The sequence below is a fragment of the Grus americana genome, chromosome 3, assembly GCF_028858705.1.
Source record: "Grus americana isolate bGruAme1 chromosome 3, bGruAme1.mat, whole genome shotgun sequence".
Lineage (NCBI taxonomy): Eukaryota > Metazoa > Chordata > Aves > Gruiformes > Gruidae > Grus > Grus americana.
The window spans coordinates 41,702,977-41,721,440 of NC_072854.1; positions in this window are offsets into that span (position 1 = coordinate 41,702,977).

Here is an 18,464-nt window from a genome sequence, read left to right on the forward strand (position 1 = left end):
GCCGTACTCTGAATTCCCGTTTCATCCTATATTTGCAACCAAAGAATAGCCATGTAGTTTCCTACTGCTGCTGCCACCAGTGCCCTTGGTGGGCAATCAGTTTGGGATCATATTGTGAACCTGGAAGGCGTCCCACAGCCAGGACGCTTCAATTTTCCTGTCTCCAAATGGTGGTTTTGGACAAGGTAGACCAGCACTCTATGTGGAGATTTAAGGGTTGCTTTTAGGCTGGAAATATGAAGCTTTCAGCTAAAATTGGCAGTGTCTGCTGGAGTTTGTGAACCACCATGGTCAGCAACAAAGTATGGGTCTGTGGTCACAAGTGTGCTCTCAGCATATATTGAACGGGCCATCGTTCTGCGTGTGATGGCATAACCTTTCCATGCCTCCACCAGGCTGAGGAGCAGTGCTGGTAATGATTGTTCCTGATGCATGCTATATGCTAAGAGTGCTAGGGATCTTTTAATAGATGCCACTGAAGATAGGAATTTTAGATTTTGGTAGTTTGTGCCTGGATTTTTATATCATGAGGGAAATTGAAGTGTTAGCTGATAATTTTTGGTGTAGTTGGCCAAAGGAAAAAATTCCAGAAGGAAATAGGAAACATGCAAATTGATGTATCTGTGCCCAAAGCCATCAAGTGCCTGACTGAAGCCCTTTAATGACTGTCATACTTAACTCCTCATCTGGAGAGAAGAAGGGAAAAAAATCTATCACTTCACCTTTTTGTCAGGTTTAACAGTGTGCATATAGTAGGCCAATTTTTAAAAATTTAGGATCCTTTATTTTCCCTGTATGCAATTGATTCCATCAAAAGTATTTTATGTTGAGGTTGAATCTAAATGCCACTGAATTCAGGAAAATTTCCTTTATTTTCAATGGGCTTTGCTTTGAAGCTGTAAAGAACCTGAAAAGTGAGCATATATTTTAGTCTAATTTACACCTTATCACCTTATTATGCTTTGTTTTATTGCTCAGGGTGCAATGATGTATCAAGAGCCTAAATTTACCTCTTATAAATCAGTTTTGGATTTAACTCAGAATTGCAATGGTCTCAAATTATGTGTGTTGTGTTAAATGTCAGAATTTGATGATAGTACAACCCTTGCACACTGGTACAAATGGGATGGTTGTGTCTAGTGTCTGGATTATTTATGTTAGTAATAATGTAAAAGGAAGAAAAATCACAGAATTTGAGCTGAAAAAACAAGTTTGGAATAACATCACAAACCATTTAATGTATAATCTACACTCAAAATCTATTCTCAATATCCAGCTTGAAATCAGATGCTTTCTAAGTTTTCCAGGTTTTGGATTTTGTGTAACTAATGAGAAAGCACTCCTGTCAGTGGTGTCCTGTTTATTACATTTGTCATATATCAGAGACCTAAAGACCATCAAATAGAGGACACATTGTGCAAAGTACTGTATTTGTAAGTAGACAGGGTCTCTGCTCTGAAAGAACTTTTGTTCAGTGAAGACAACTGACACATTAAGAGCAGGGAGGAAAGATTCACAGTAATGTGCACATATGTGTGTTTATCCTTTTCTTCTTCTTTCTATTAAATACACATAAATGTTAACTTATTTTGTAGGTCTTCACTTCTCACAGATATCACTCTTAGTCAAAATGTCCTTCAACATATCCGTTATTTCTCCAAAGAATGAGGTACTTCATAGTTTTATGCAGGGATCTCTTTATAAAATCCTGTTTTATAGGATTTGGGATAGTAAGAAGGCTTCCATTTATTGTTAGCATGCTATTTTATTTAGGTCATATGCATTTGAGTGTAAGATTTGTGGTTTAATTCAGTAAAGCCTTTTGAAACCTATTCTTAGCTAAACTGTCGTCCTGTTTAGTCCTAAAACTTCAGCATTCTCAATTGTTGTAATATTGTATCATCAACATTTTTACAAAAAAATGACTCAAAGCAGTAACAGAGATAACTCCGCATTCTGACAATAAATGCAGATGATAACGAAGGCACTAAATTAAGCAGCCATTGCTAGACATAGAGGATTCTAGGGCTGTGGTTTGCAGTATCACTCTCAGCAGGTGACACCTGCCAGGCAGGCAGTTCTTCCTATGTAGTTCCGATTTACCAGATGTACAGACTAAATCTTCGTGTCCCCATAGCTCACATTTCATCCTGTGCAATGTCATCAGCCAGGCACTACAAAGTCACTCCAGTCTTGCAACTGGAGACAAATTCTAATCTAGACATGGGTTTGAGTTAGTTCTGGGGAAACCCCACTTTTGAGCTCTTTTATATAAAGGGGCGGAAAATGTTCCCAGGCTCCTTCTCTCTGTGTTTTGCTCTGCAGCTCAACCTTCATTTGAAGAGTCTTATGTTCAATGGTCACTTACTCCCTAATACCTTGGGAGCAGGTAGAATGTTGTAAGTGAAATTGAATGGAATAAAGCACCAAAGGGGAAAGGCTGTCAGGAGCAATTGCTTAAAACTAGAAGGAGATACTACTTTAAATAAGATCTTGAAGCTAGAGCATAAGGTAGTTATTTAATTTTTTGGCTTACAATATCAAACTTGTCATTACCCTTTTAGGAAAAGTCTAAGAAAACTGTCGAGTACATGAAGGTAGAGAAAGTAATTTTATTTGATAGAAGAGGTTGGCATTGATAAACAGATACATTCATTCCATGCACCATTAGCCCCAGAAAAGAAAAATTGGATTCTGGCCAAAATAGAAGAAAATTCTACTAGAAAAGGGGACTGATCACAACCAGATGAATTAGACCTATTGTCTAAAAAAAATGGGAACTTGTCAATTGTAATAAATTCTCATTTAAGATATTGGTGAGCCTGCTAGGAGACATTTGCATATATGGCAAGGCAAGCATAATCACACTAGCCACTACAAGTATTGCCAGAACTGCATCCCTGTGCCGCAAGTCACAGCTCACATGGGCGGTGAGATACTCCCTGCCCTGAGGTGCCTCCAACAGAAATGGAAGAGGCTGAGGAAGGGAGTAAAGCCAGTGGCACGCCCCGGTTTAGAGGGAGGTCTTGCCTGTTCTGCCACGGGAGGGCTGTTTTCCAGAACACAGCATGGAAAGCAGGTCGGCTGAGTGTGGACAGAGACTTACAACGGGCAGAAATCGCACTCTACCACAAAGCCTCGATGCAAAAACAGGGAGCCTGAGTAATGCGTCTGCCTGAGCCATTATGCAATAATGGTGCGGAGGGTAAAGAAGGGAAGTGGGTGATGCAAAAAGAAGAGAGATGGAGACAATTCCTGAGAAGTTATGAGCCAGCATAGAGCCAGCTGCTTGAGACAGTAAAAAATTCAACCTAATTTTCAAAAGAAGCAACAAAAGAGAGGATCAGCTTTTGATAGAACACAGCAGGGAAAGCGTATAAGTCATCTGCAATCGATAATTTTGCCATAAGGCTAAGCTACTTCCATGATAAAGAGCTGGCTTTGATGTCAAAAGGAGCAGGTGCCTGTGGGAGGTCAAAGTTTGAAATGAGATTACTCACAAGGATCAGAAAGATAATCAAATCTGCCCACTTCTGTGGCAGTGACATATCAGTACAAAAGACTCAAGTTCTAAATAGCCACAGTTAGGAATGAAAAAGGATAACTGCAAAATCCTGATGAGAGGACAAAAGGGAAGAATGGTTTCTGAGGGCAACTCATTTCTGACTGACTTGAAAGGACCAAGCTCACTGGCCTGTTAAATGGCTTTTGCTGTTCAGTTGAGAGGGAACTGGAAGCAAGGACACTCAGACCCAGATACACAGAGAAGCATGGGCCTTGCAGGGTTAGTAAATCTTGCAGTTTTAGGAGTAGAGTACACAGAGCCCAAGTAAGCACCTATGGCCCTGTGCAATGAATGGAGAAAGTGGGACATAGTGACTCGAAGAAAGCCAAAGCGAGCCAGAAGCAAATATTCAGAAAGGAGAAATAAGCCTTGTATCCCACTTTTCTCATAAAATTACCCACAGCCCAGAATCAGGCGCTTATGTGAAAGTGGGATTTGCAAACAAAAGCATCCTTCTGGTCTGTGGTACTAACTCATCCCGGTGTGAGTGGTTTGCTTGTTCCTTTTCTCTCCGTGGAGACACAGCTAGAGGAAGAGCTGTGCACCTTCAATACCCTGTGGTTACAGCACCTGCCTAGCAAGCATGACATCATCAAGGGTTTTGGGATTTAAAACTGCATATCCTGCACTCTAAAGAGTGTCCTGGCCTCCAGAGCAGAGGCCAGGCTGGTACAGGGGACACGTTCCACTGGAGCCTGGGCCACAATTAAATTAATGTAGGGTTAGTGAAGCCAGAAAATGAAGTAAAGGAGGAAATACTCTGAGCCGGTGCCAGGCATGCACTCCTGGGAGAGCATGATCCTGATGTCTGGGAAAGAATGAGCCAAGCAGCTGAACTGAAAACCACGGGTCAGTTTCATCACCCTAAAGTCCTTTATGGATCTTGATCATGTGGATGTTTGGATATCTGACCTCAGACGTACAGCTAAACTAAACTATGCAGACAACTTAGTACAGTGTTGAGTTCAGCACAGTCTCAAAATCAGTCCCTTTTCAAATCCTCTGGCAGTGGTGACCAAAGTAATTCAAGAGCTTACAGACAGGGCCTAGAGGACTACCTCACAGCCTCTGAAGGAGGTGCAGAGAGGGTGCAGAATGTTCCACAGCACCAGAACAGGCTCTGTCCCATCTAACGCCGAGATGTCTAAGTGGGCCCTTCATAGCCTCACAGAGGCAAGACAAAATGGCCTGGATGAGTCTGGCTGAACAAGCAGAGTAAACTGGTCAGCCTACTCAGATGATATCAGCAAGACAAAGTTCAAGGTAAGAGCATCACGATCATCTTTGTCAGCCCAGAACGGCGTGCTTGTAACTTGACAGCTGCCATAGAGCCCGAGAACATCAATAACAGTGGTATTTCTTCCACCTTTATGTATCTTTTCTCCCTTTTGTAACCATGTCTGCCTGTTTTGTCAAAGGCAGGGAAAGAAACTATCATTCACAGCTCATACCTGAACAACAGAACTAACTCTTTCATCCTGACGAAGAAAGATTACTTGACAGAATCAGAAAGTGTATCCAAAACCCTGTCTCCGAAAGAAGGACTTTGATACAGTTTGATTATTCTTTTTCCTTCTTGCAGAAACTCTATTTCAGTTTCAGAAGACTCCTTATTTTGTTTTGATTCTTTTCCTTTTGTGTATCTCAGTCAATAAATGTCCAGACTTTGGCACTGACTTCTCACTTTGTCATGGCAACTGAGTAGTCCTTATTCTTCAGACCCTGAGCCTTGTTTCACTGTTTGATGTTTTTCAGTAACATAAACACCTTTGACAGCCTGGGCTTAATTATGCTATCAAAATTAATACAATATTAACAATTATAACAATTATTAACAATTGTATGTAACAAGTAATCAGTGACATTGATACAACTCCAGGTTGTAGATTTGCTGTTTCAGCAGATCTGACCCCTAATGAATGGGGGGGGTTTATATATATATATGTACACACACACATATATATTTACATTCTTATCTTTATATTTATCTATCAGAAATAAGACTAATCAAACATCATCTTGAGTTTTAAAAGTTCAGTTGATTTCAGGTGTTTGCTTTGACTGCATTCTGCGACATTTATATTTTATTGCAAAATATAAATGTTGCAATATGCATTTGCAACATGCTTCTACACGGAGTAGCTCTTCTACTGATCCCTGTCTACTAAAGGAGTTTAAGGCAGTAAGCCAGGCTTGCAAACCAGTTATAAACTCAGCAGCTACAGACATGCCATTTTTTGTCCTACCACTAAGTGTGTTTGTGGAGTTTCCTAGGCAGCAAGTCAAGGTTGTGTACTCCTGCCCCTATTCTCCTCATGTCTACTGGAGAAGCACAGCTGTTCCCCTGCCTTTGAAGACTTGTGTTCTCAGCCAGTGCACACTTTGTTCTCTAAAACCTTATCCAATTTATATGAACACTACTTCCAGTAAATGATCTCATAGTACAATTTTGCCCCAGTTTCGTAAGTCCTTCTGTAACCTTTCTTGATGCCTTCAGTAAATGTCTTCAGTGGTCGTATCTTCCTCATTGGTAGTTTACACTACCTTGATGCTTTGTGCTTGGCACTCATGCAGATATCTATTTAAAAGTACATTTTTAGCATAGGGATTTAGCCATCTGATTTCTATTAACAGTAATGGGAACTGCATGGCTAAGTCAATTACCACGTACTGTGCAGAACATTTACCACTTAGTACCTTCCCTTTGTTTTCCATCTGAGATGTTTTCTAGCCTTTCTGAAATTAATGTACTGATCTGAGTATTCAAGATGGATATGGGTCACTAAAAATATTGCTTATGTTGATGGGTATTTGTTGTTGCGTCCATTGACAGAAGTGAAATACCTCTCCTGGTATTGCATGGCTTCAGAAATGGTTTTGAGCCTTTCATTTTGATGCTGCTTCAGATTCACCCTCAAAGAAACAGAAGAGCAGTGTGAGTTGGACTGAGGGTACCACCACAGGACTCTCACGAGGGCTCTCACTGAGTGTACCATGGCACCTCTCAAATTCAAGTGCACGTTAAAGTATCCAACTGAGAATACAAATAAGCCTGAGCTCAACTCTGGTGTAGGCAACACAAACATTTCCCTTCTGTCTGCTGCTGTTTCCCTCACTGACAAGTGCAAATAAATGTAGGACTGAGCAAATTCAAGAGAGTAAAGCCAAGTTTAGCAGTGGACAAGCTGAATAGCAAGAATAGCTGGCAAAAGCCACAGACCTTTGGGAAGATCAATACTACGGCAGTAGTCAAGCTTGTGTGTGGTCCTGACATCCCAACACATGCGTTTTTTCCTTGGGGAAATGGTACTTTTTGCCAAAAGTGTTTTTGCCTTCTTTGGCTCACAAAGAAACTTTGTTCTTTCCGTTTAGATAAGGACCTACTTAGTATGACCTACATTTTAATTTTGCCACTGTAAAGAGAGAACAGAATTTCTGTCAGAATGGTCAAAGGAGGCAAAGAAAAAATATGCCAAACCCTCTATTTTAATGTTAAGAATGAGATTTTTTCTATTTTTCTTTGCAGACTATTTTTAACAAAGTAAAAAATGGGCAAAAACCTGAAAATGTTTATCAGCTTTGTCAGAAATTATTTTATTTCATTAGCTCTGGTTCAGAGCTTCCCAAACATGTAGGCAAAATTGTATGAGGCTAAGACAACCCAATTAAAATTAAGAGCTTGGAGTAGACTAGTAGATTGGTGAAGAGAGATGAGGTAAAAACTTCTGCCTCACTGTAGCAGCTGGCACCTTCCTCAGGAGAAGCGGCAGCAATGAGAGGATAGGGCTGTATGGATAAAACATACGTATTATCTTTCTGGACAGTACACTGTTTGAGCAGCTTGCCCTTAGATTTTATATGTAAAGAAGGTGGTCTTTTACCCCTGCTTCTCTTAGATATTCAGTTGTCTATGCTTAAATGTGGATTGTCAGAAGCAATTCAGCTCCAGGAAGAATATCTAGCAGCACAATTATTCACATCCTCCAGATACATTTGTCTCCCATTTGCTTATTTATCCACCAGGAAATGTAGAAATACCATAAAAGAACTGGCCTCTTGCTGAGATTAATATTCTGTGTTTAGCTTCAAATTAGCATCTAACAGCATTGCAACCTCTCTGGTTCTACTGAACTTCAGATCTCAGTAAATGAGATGCATGCATAAACGGTTGTAAAGGCCATAATAGTAATTACATTTAAAATAATTTTAGTCAGCACAGCTGATAATTTCACATAGGAGAACTTTCTCATTCAGGAAAAAATTGGGAAGAAGCTCTCATAACCATTGATTTTGTTCCTTAGTAAATCCTGTAATACTATGGAAGTCTTAGAAGGTGGGTTGAGATTTTGAAAGGATGAGCTTACAAACTGTATCCTGTTCATCTGAAACCAAACCTGACACAGTCTTGGTAAAACTAATGGAATGTGGCCTGTCATGAGTTAAGGACTGGTTATATAGTTAATGCCAATAAGGATGCACTTTGTAGAAAATAGGTCCTGTTGAACAAACCTGGAACGGAGCATAATTGGCTTCCGTAAGGCAGTAGACTTAACATAGCATTCCCATGAACAAGTCTGACTAGTCCTAATCTGCCATAAAATTAATATGAGAGATAAAAGGCTTTAATTGAGAGATGACAAAACAACCCAGTAGAAAACAAAAAATTCTTCTCCAAAAATGGGGAGTTGGAGTGCTATCCAACAATTTGGTAGATACTGCATTATGGTAGGGTGCAGTCCCTCATGAGCCTGCCTTATACAATTGGGGCATAAACTGCAGTTCCTGGAAGGGAATGCATCCTAGGGAGGGTATGTTTTTATGCTTTGAAATGAGAGTATGTAAATTATACTGAAGCAAGTATTCATTTAAATTTCCTAACAGAAAAAGAATCTATTAAAAAATGAACTATTTCCAGGAAAAAAAGGTAAATTCTATGGAAGATGAGTTTTTGTCTACTAGTCATCTGAAATGAAAACTCCTAATGAACTATAACTCTAAATGGCATGGTCATACATTTGAAAACAGAGTATAGGTCAGTATTCCAGAATGAGAGACTCCATCCAGGAATGCAGTGATGCTGGAAAGGGTCTGAAGGCCATGAATATAAGCAGTTGCCTCTTTTCTATCAGTGTGACGGGCTAGCATAAGCCTTGGCTGTACAGACAGGAATATCAGCTAAGAATAGGAGGTGCTTTTATCTTTTGTATACTACTACTGAGACCATAACTGAAAAAAAATGACCATTTCTAGTGCTGCAGTTTAAAAAGCATTCTGAAAAAGTGAGAAGCATTCAAAAAAAGTTAAATGAAAGATTTTGGATTTGGAAAACATATTTCATACTAAGGAACTTAAGAAACTTCATCTACCTATTTTGTTGAAGAGAAGACTAAGGGTTGGTTTGATCATGGTCTTTGAGTACCTACCTGAGGATCAGATTTCTCATAGACAGTTCTTTAATCTAGCAGTAAAAACCATAATGAGATTCAGCAGTTGGAAGCTGAGGCAAGACAAATTTAGATTTGTAATATGGAACTCATTTTTAACACTGAATGTAGTTAAACATAGGCATAACTTATCTAGGAATGTGGTTGATTCTCCACCATGTGGACCCTTCATTTTAGTATTGAATGTCCCTCTGAAACATATGCCATAGTTCAAACAGAAATTACTGAGACGTTTCTGTGGCTATGTTCTGCTGAAAGTAAAACAAAATAATCTTTTGATGGTGGCTTTCCAGCTTAAAATTTATGAGTTGTACCAAGAGTGTAAAAATATGAACTGAATATTAACCACTCCTAATGTCCACCTGAGACCACAGAAAACATGAAACTTCAGATCTGAAATGCAAACAGTATATTTTTAATGGAGTGATGATTCACATGTTCATAACTGTGGAAATGAGAGCTCCTCCACTCCATATCAAAAGAAGAAAAAAATGAGAAGGACGTTCATTACATAAGTCTTTAAAATCTGGCTTGAGCAGTGGGTCATTAAAGCCCCATGCAAGTGTAGGTTTGGGAACTCAGTTATATGTGCCAACCCTATGCAAACAGGGATAAAAATCCTTGTACCACAGCAGGTTCCGGATGCCTAGCTTTCAACATGGCTTCTACAGAAAACTCCTTCTGAATTCCTCATTATAATACCTAAATCACACCAGCTTGCATTTCCCTCCCCCCCCAGACACCTGACCTCTCGGTTGTAATTTATTTCCTATTGCATTCCTGTATCTTTGACAGCCAGGCCAGATGTTAATTTACAGCAGAACTGTTATGAGGATGAAGAGCTCTTTGACATAAGTGTGTACCAGCGCTTGACATTGCCAAAGTATCAACGACAAAAAGCTTTATCTGTTTAGTCGTCACGCTGATCCTATGCCTAATGGCTTTAAAAAGTTAACTGGCCCCTGACTTTTTCTGGACTAATGCAAGTTAGCTGTGAACTACGAACTTCTGAACAACCTTCATTTTTTTTTGGCAGTTTTTAGATCTCCCAGTGAGTTTTCTCTTCCTAGGGGAACCCATATATATATTTTAAAGAACCCTGGGAATCTGGTGGCTTTGAAATGAAACCAAACAAGCTTGTGAATATCTCTGTGAATGACTTTGTTTTTTGGGGGTAAGAAAACGACACAAGGGGTATATCTTGAAGACCCAATCAATGAGATTGCTAGTGGTCATAGTTTTGAATGGAAGTGAAAGAGTTAAACTGTGCAATTTAGTCATGGATGTTAACCAGATTTCATTCATCATTGGTCTATTTTTGGAAAATCACTTCCACTCCTTATTCACCTTGCCATTGCTTTCTACAACTAATAATGGGACTCCCTCCTCTAAGACATAATGGTATCACTTGGCATTTAATTTAATCAATGCCAAGCTTACTTGGCTTACCTGATCTTGGCAAAAGGTGGAGGGAAAAGGCAGTTATTCCTGCAGGTGGGATTCTTCAGTTTACATTTTATAAAGATTGGCAAAACTGGGAAGAATAAAGCAAAGAAAGAAAAAGGAAGTGAAGAAGTGCTGGTAAAGAGAGGTGACAGAAAGGTAAAGGTGATTTGTAATTTGTATTTTATGGATGAAATTAGAAGAAAATATTGTGGAAGCAGAAAGGGTGTTTAGTATGAACTGAGCCTGTGTTTGGGTGATAGCTGAGAGATAAATATAATGTGGAACTTGGCATGGATACAGACGCCTGAGCAGCTTCTGGAATCACTTCTCTTTCAGTATTCATCACATATATCACAATGGGGCTGTTTGAGAGGCATAAATAAATGTGACTCATAAATTTAACTGTGTTAGGCTAACAAGTTGCACTAAACTAAATAAAATAAGGAAAGAAATCTGTTAAACACAGAGTGCTGTAGTGTTACACAAGAAATGAAATACAGCTCATGTTCCCAGCTGGAGGAGCACTTGTGGCGTATCTTCACAGGTTATTTGGGAGCAGGTTGGCACACGTGGCCCATGAGAGCTTCGAGCACGCATCTGCTAAACAGGTATAAATCACTGCAAAACCGAGTAGTGTAGCTGTATTTCTGAAGTGAACAACCAAGATACATTTGCATTATATTTTCCCTTGCCTCCCTTCTCTCTCTCTGGTTTAGTTTCTTTATTTTCTAAAGGAGGCAGGACCTGAAGCATTGACCAGGGTTGTGGGAAAGTTCAGCTGCAAACTCGGACAGTGTCCAGCTCTACAGGCTTGAGCACATTGTTTCATTTCTCTTTGCCTCTATTCTCACGTAGCCCCTGTCTTTATACATTTTCTTCTTACAAGTCATTGGATAAGATGCACAAACTGCAGCTGGAGTGGGGACCAAAACTTTGGAATCTCACACCCTTGTTGCTGGGCAATGGGAGAACTGTGATGCATGAATAAGCTGATTTATGTAGGCATGGTCCAGTGACGAGAAGAGGTTAAGACCTCTGGTTGTGCTCCTTCTCAGATGTTGCAACACAGCTTATGAAGCAGGTCGTGAACTGCTTTAAATCACAGAGAAGGTCACTTAAAGAAGATGAAAATCACAGCTCAGTATGATGGGCATCCACATGTGATGTTCTTCACAGAAACTCAGCTATTGCTTGATGAGGACCGAGGACTGCTGGAGGAGGCAAAGTAAGCTGGTCTTCCCACACACTCTGTCCCTTCCTGCCAGCGAAAAAGCCCACCTTCCCAAGGGTGTGCACCGGTCCTATCTCTTGCTTGCCTGAAACTTGGCAATTAAAGGCCTTTCCCTGTTAGTGGAAGTGAGCTGCTCTGTTGTGCTTTGCATTGAACGTGAGGCTAAGCAAGATGTACTCTGTCTAACAGCATGTGCCAAATCGCGTGTGGGAAACTGCTTAGGCAGTTGTCTGGGGAATTTTTGGAGTTTGTTTTGTTTGTTTTTTTTTTTTCTTTTTTTTTCTTAGTTCTAGACATTAACACTTGAATGCAATTTAGGTACTTACCATCATTGTTTCTTCTATAGAAATCTACTTTTGGAGAGATTATTTCTTGGAATTTCCATTCCTTGACCTTTGAGGAGATTCCCTTCATTTACTGGGGCTTTACAGAGGGTCAGATATCTTAGCTTTTAACTTTAGCTCAAACCAGCATTTCAAATGTGCGGGAATTTAAATGTTTTGTAAATCCAGCCCTGCACCCCTTCTTCATGAATAAACAGTTATATTAAGATCTGCTTTGTAACAGGCCAGTAATTTTTGCTTCAGTCCTATAAGGCCTGCATCTTCTTCTGCATAACTTTCAGAAAGAAAGCTGAATCTAACATGTCTCCATTGGTTCTAGTGAGAATTTGGCTTGAACAACTGTGGACTTTGGCTCAGGAGAAAAAAAATCACCCTTGAATATTTTGCAAATCACAGGGAAATGCTTTGTCGTTGGAAACTTTTTTTTGTCCTTTTTTTTTTGAAATAGCACCAAAGCATAGTTGTCAGAGACATTCATTTTTTCATTGGTCTGACATTCAGAGTATATGATTTTGTTTTGTTCTTTTATTACAATAAGCCTTTACCTTAAACCCTTACTGTACTGATATCTATTATTATTGTTTTGCCTGTAATTTGTTCTGCCTATTTATTATTTTGCCTATTAATGCTGTTTCCACTTGGAACCCTAACAACAGTGTTTTCATACTGCATAAACTGATGTAGTCAGCTGCATATTTCAGGATCTTCTGCGCTACGTCTCATTTAAATTACCTGCAGTCTTTTGCAGGTATTTCAGTCAAAAAGCCCTGGCCAGTCAGAAGATGGAGAGTAGAAATATCGCTAGTCATCTTCCAACCATCTTCTCTTAGTAATTTGTAAAGATAAGAGATTGAAAATGAAATTAAAATTCTTTTGTAATTTCATTATCCTGGAAGTGATTTTATAGCCTGCTGAGAATTAAATGTTGAAGTACAGCACAGTGTACAAAATAATTCCTGTTTTAATACATCTTTATGGCCCTCAGAGGAGCAGAAGCACAGCTCAGCTCAGCATTAGCCTGTGTATTACTCAGCTTTCCAGGTCTTTAATTCAAAATGAAAATTAAACAATATTCTTTTTACCAGAGTAGTTCATCCAGAACTAGCTAAGAAAATAATTTTTCATTTTGAAGGGCTCTTACTCAACCCCTTTCAAGGTGATTTTTTTAATTGTTTAATCCCAAAATTGAAAACCCAGAATCTTCTGTAATAAAAGATGTGGAGCCCCTATGCACTAATTGCATTGCCTGCCCATTAGAGCTGATATGCACTAGTTAAAAAGCTATGATACTGCTCATAAAAGCATAATGCCTGAAATAAAATTCATGTGGTATCCAACCCTGATGAGTTCTGCTAGACTTTCAGGTATCTGCGTAAATAAAACATTAGTATTTTAGGATTATTTTGACAATTCCACCATTAAATCCTAATGAATAGTAGAAATCATGTGTTTGGTTAACCAAGTTTCTGACCTCTGCAGCAGATGTAAGATTAGAAAGCAGCGGACTTGATGCTGAGATCAATACAGACAGCAAGAAACCAGTTAGAAAGGGACAGTTCAGCTGATACAGGAGAAGCAGAGAGCTGCCTAGCTCCTTTCACAGGATTTTCTCCTAGGGTCTGGCATGAATTCAGCCCAGAAATAAAATGGGCTCCCTCCCTAGTTAATCCCTGAGCTTGCCTACAACTTCCTTCTCGGCAGCTCACCTCCCACGTCCCTCTAGCCCCTTGCCAATGGCACTGCAAAGCTCCCTGTGCACGTGATGGCTTTGCCTCTGATTTCTCCAGCATCGGGACCCTCCAGTCTCCTCTGGGACACTGTGCTGGCTTCTCTGCTCTTGCTCGACAGCCTGTGGCAGCAACAGGACCAAGGTTTAGGAACCGGCTTGAATATGATGCATGCTGGTAGAGGCACCAAAGAAATACTTGCCGGCTGATGTTGCTCTGCTACTTGGCTTGAGGTAGACACGGAGAGCGCCATAGCTAATGTCCCGTCTCTTCAGCATGTCATGAATACAGCAGAAAATTTGACTTGCTTGCTGCACACTAATTCCTTTTTTCTTCTGTGATTTTCCCCTCTGTTTTTCCTTTTTGTTTGTTAGCTTGTTTTGGATATTCATTTTAATTCCTTTGAAATGAATGAAGCCACCAATTTTTTGAAACAAATGAAGATATTTTACCATCCATAATCTTTGCATTCTCTGCTGAATCCAGCATTTTCAGTGTCAGCCACAGCAGCAGTATCTGCTGCCTTTGAAGTCTTTGAAGTCTCCACAGCTCAGGCTGAAGGCATTCAAAAGGGAGAAAGTAGCAGGTCGGGGGAGGTAAGGGGGAGAGGAAGGATTTTTTTCTTTACCTACAGCCACTCTTTACACTGTGAACGGTAGAAGTAGAACACTTAAAAAATAAAGCTAGCCATTGATTTTCCCTTCAAAAGAAATTTCAGCCTAAGCCAGGGTTATTTGAAAGCCTTCTTAGGTAACAGACAAATTATGACCTGATGAGGTTGGAACCGCAAATGACCTTTTTAGGGGGTAAAAAAGAAAGGGGCTGGATTTTTTAAGACCTTCTTATTTCCACTGTTTTAAAATATCCTTGACAGAAATCATAGTGACTATGTGTTTTTGGGGAAAACCATGAGAAGAAAAGCACTGTAAAAACAGATTGTAATTTACACATCATCGTACCACAAATTTGTCTTGTTATTCAATTCCTCATGACGGGGAGGGGTGTTGTTAGCTCAAAAGGCCTCAGCTGGGCAAGGTGGCTACTGAGCAGCTTTGTAGGGAAAACGTGGGTTTTTTTTTTTTCCAGAACCACACTCGAGGTGGGAGGTTTGATAGAGCAGGCTCGTGGAGGGCAAGAATGAGCGGGAGCTATCAGGTGTTCAGCTAATGCCACACACAGTGCAACCAAAGGGTAGCCACAGTGCAAGAGGAAGATATGGAGGTCAACTCACGTTGTCCCTGGACATGTCTGCTCTGAATTAAGAGGCAGGGTACATGTGACACAGAGCTTCAACTAATAAGCCTAGCGGAAAGGGTTATCTTCTCAGATGTGACACTGTGCTAATGTGGTCACAATGCTTCTGGACCCTTGATATGTACTCTAGGAGAGGTGCATGATGTAAAAAGTTCCTGAACAGTTCTCAACCCATCAATGCAAAAGACTTGACAGTTGTTAAAAAATATTTTGGGGCAATATTCTCGAAATAAATTCTGAGAGAGTGGAGACCTACTAATTTATTAAAAAATGCCAGGTTGACAGCTCGAGTTAGAGGAGGACTAGAAAGATTTTGAATATTGGCACTGTCTCATCCAGAACTGAAAAACTGACATTTTGTAAGAGTGAACTGAAAATCCAGGGGAGAGAAATATCTGATTTGGTCTGTCAAAATGTTTCGAGATCTTTTGTGTGCTTTTTCTCATTTGGAAACATATTTGTCTGTTAATTCAGTTCTCTCCTAAAAGCCATTTTGACCAAGAAAAGAGACCTTCGTGATTTTGAAAATGTCAAAAGAGAGTTTAGTGAAAATTCCTTTTCAAAATGGTAATGAGAAAGGGTTATTGCTGACGAATTATGTCAGGAAAGGCTGGGTCTAGTTTTACTGATGCTTTCTAAGAACTTCTTTGTTGCTGGAAAAATTGCAATGTGCTTTAGGCAGAGTAGATTTGAAAGAAAGCTGCCAGCTAGAATGGAGACCGCAACAGGGTCCTCGAGTCTGTAAGGAGCATGCCTTAAAATTAGAGTGTAGCCCGTGTTACTTATCACCAGGAGTAATTACATTCATCAGGTAAAAGATACTATGATCCAACAAAATTGACTGTTGGATACATCCTCAGGCAGAAACAGACTTTGGTTATCAAGGGCAAAAACAAGAACAGAATAACTATCTTTGCTATCAACAATTATGACAAAAGCAACTCAGAATATTTGCCTGACAACTATATGGGAGTTTACTCACATATGCTCAGCCACATTTCTTTTCAGTGTTAGTGAGATATAACAGGAGGTAGAGAAACCTTTATGCACATTATCTCCGGGGCAATGTTATATTAATAGGAAAGGACCAAAACGTCACAGAAAATAATTTCTCTCTAGTTTGTGTTACAGTATGTGATAATATATGCAGTATTGCTGGATGTGTGTTACTCCTTTGGATGAAAATACAGCAATGAATAATAAAAATTATGCCAGGTCTGTGCAATACAACTGTTTTTCAGCAAGGTTAAGAGTGCTGAACTTCATGGTTATGAAATGGAGTACCTCAGTTTTTAAAACTAGAAATATAATGAAATATAGGAAATGTTCCCTAACACCCCAGCTAGGAAACCACACCCTTCTCTTTACCAATGAAGATTAATCCTCCTTTGTGTATTTGCTAGTGCTTTTCTTGCATTATGGTTGAATGTTGGAAGTAATGGACCTTTTATCACTTCATTTGGGAAACTGTTTTGCAGTCAAATACATCTTTTACCATCACCCCATTTAGAAGCCTGTTGTGTACATTTATTTTCTTAATCTTACCCAATCCCTCCCATCTTTAATCCCTTAAATAACTAAGTAATTGATTTCACCACTTAAGGTTTTTACTCCTGCCTATATGCTTTATATTTGCTATCTCTATGCTTTCTTTTTTATCACAGCTTTTATTTACTTGAATCTTCTGTCATCTAATTCCCTTTCCAAGTATGTCTCTCTCTTTCACTGTAACATGATGATGGTGCTGCAGATTGAACTCTGTTTCGGAGGCATGGTGAGAGAATAGAGAAGGCCCTCACAGACTCATGGGCAAATTCTGCCCTTTTCAGTTTTCTGCAGAGGCACACTCAACTTCCCATATTTATGATTTCTACCTTTGAATTTTTTTTTTTTTGGTCCACCTGACTTTGAACAAAACTAGTCTATTGGCTGTGAGCAACGTGCTTAATAAGCTTTAACTTGTTATCCACTATCTGCAGCATGTGTTCTACTTTCCAACTGGTTGACAAAAATTTATGCATGTTGTGGGATGGCACTCCAGAAATTTCAAGATGGTAACATGAATATTTTCAGTGGGGACATATAACCACAAGTAAATAGAAGACATTGGCTTCCTTTGGATAGTCTTATTAAAAAATCTTTCCTGCTAATGTGACAGAAAACAATGTTTCAGGTTCTGTTTGTGTACGATACAATATTTGCATTAACATCTCACCAATATAACATTTTTCTTTGTTTTCTTGCAGGGTTGTTTTTTAAACTAATGAATCATCCATTATACTCTTAAACAAAAACTAGCCTTTTGGCCAAATGACACATGTGCAGCCTTTGTTCAGTCTGTCAGTTGCAAAAGGAATTAGTCTCGTGTGGAAAAATAATAATTATTTTCCTTCCTGCTCACATAATATTAAGAGAAATAAAATCTGGCAGACCTGTTGGACAAACCGAATTTTTCTTGTTCCTAAAATCTTTTAGATTTTACATTCTGCATACTGCTTGGGCTGAAGGAGCTGAGGTTTTTGATATCTACAACATTTTTATTTGTCATGCTATTTAATAAAGCTTGTGAGCCTTATGAAGTGAAGGATTTTTCAGACTTGGGAGATACTAGCATTGATTTGAAGGCCTGCTTGTTGAGGTCCATCTCAGTTTTGAAGTTATGACCTCTTAATGCTGGGTTTGTATCTCCTTAGAGTGCAAATTTAGCCTAACAGATGGTATAAGTACAGTCATGCTGGAGACACCGTATGTGTATCTGTTTTGATTATTTGGATCCACATGACTGTTCAGGACTTACACAAGCAACAAGGGTTTTCAGATCTTCAACACCTAAAGTGACCAGAATGAAACCATCTTTCTTCAAACGTCTTTTAAAATTAAAATGAACAAACAATCATTTGTTAACGTATAAAATTGTGAGGCTCCAGTGGTGCTCCAAGTGGAAGCAAGATTTTTTTAGAATAAAACCCCTGTTCCCAGGCAGTGCCCTGGAGGAGTCAACTATTGATGTCATTCTAACTTATGAAATCCACCAACATTTTCAATCTGAGTTTTGATCTAATTGTTGTAAAAACGTCCTATACACTAAAAGCTACTGATGACCTTCAAAAGTAGCTAACAAAGGCTTGTTCTCTGCTTTAGCAGATTCAGTATTTCAACTACTTTTCAAAAAGGTACATTGGATTCTTCCTATGATTGTGGTTGATGAAGCGACTCTGAGGGATAGCTCTACTCTCATCTGTCCATTTGTTAATACAATATTTTTCTTCAATAGCTAGACAATTTTTTTAAACCCCCAACCCCTATACATTTTCAAATTCCCTAGGGGTTTCTATTGCAATTTATGAACTTTTGCCCTCTTACATTTCAGTTATGAGTGATTTTTCTCTTATACCTATTTTTATTGTACTGTAAGAATTGATTGTGATTATCTTAAAACTATTCCAGTTCTTG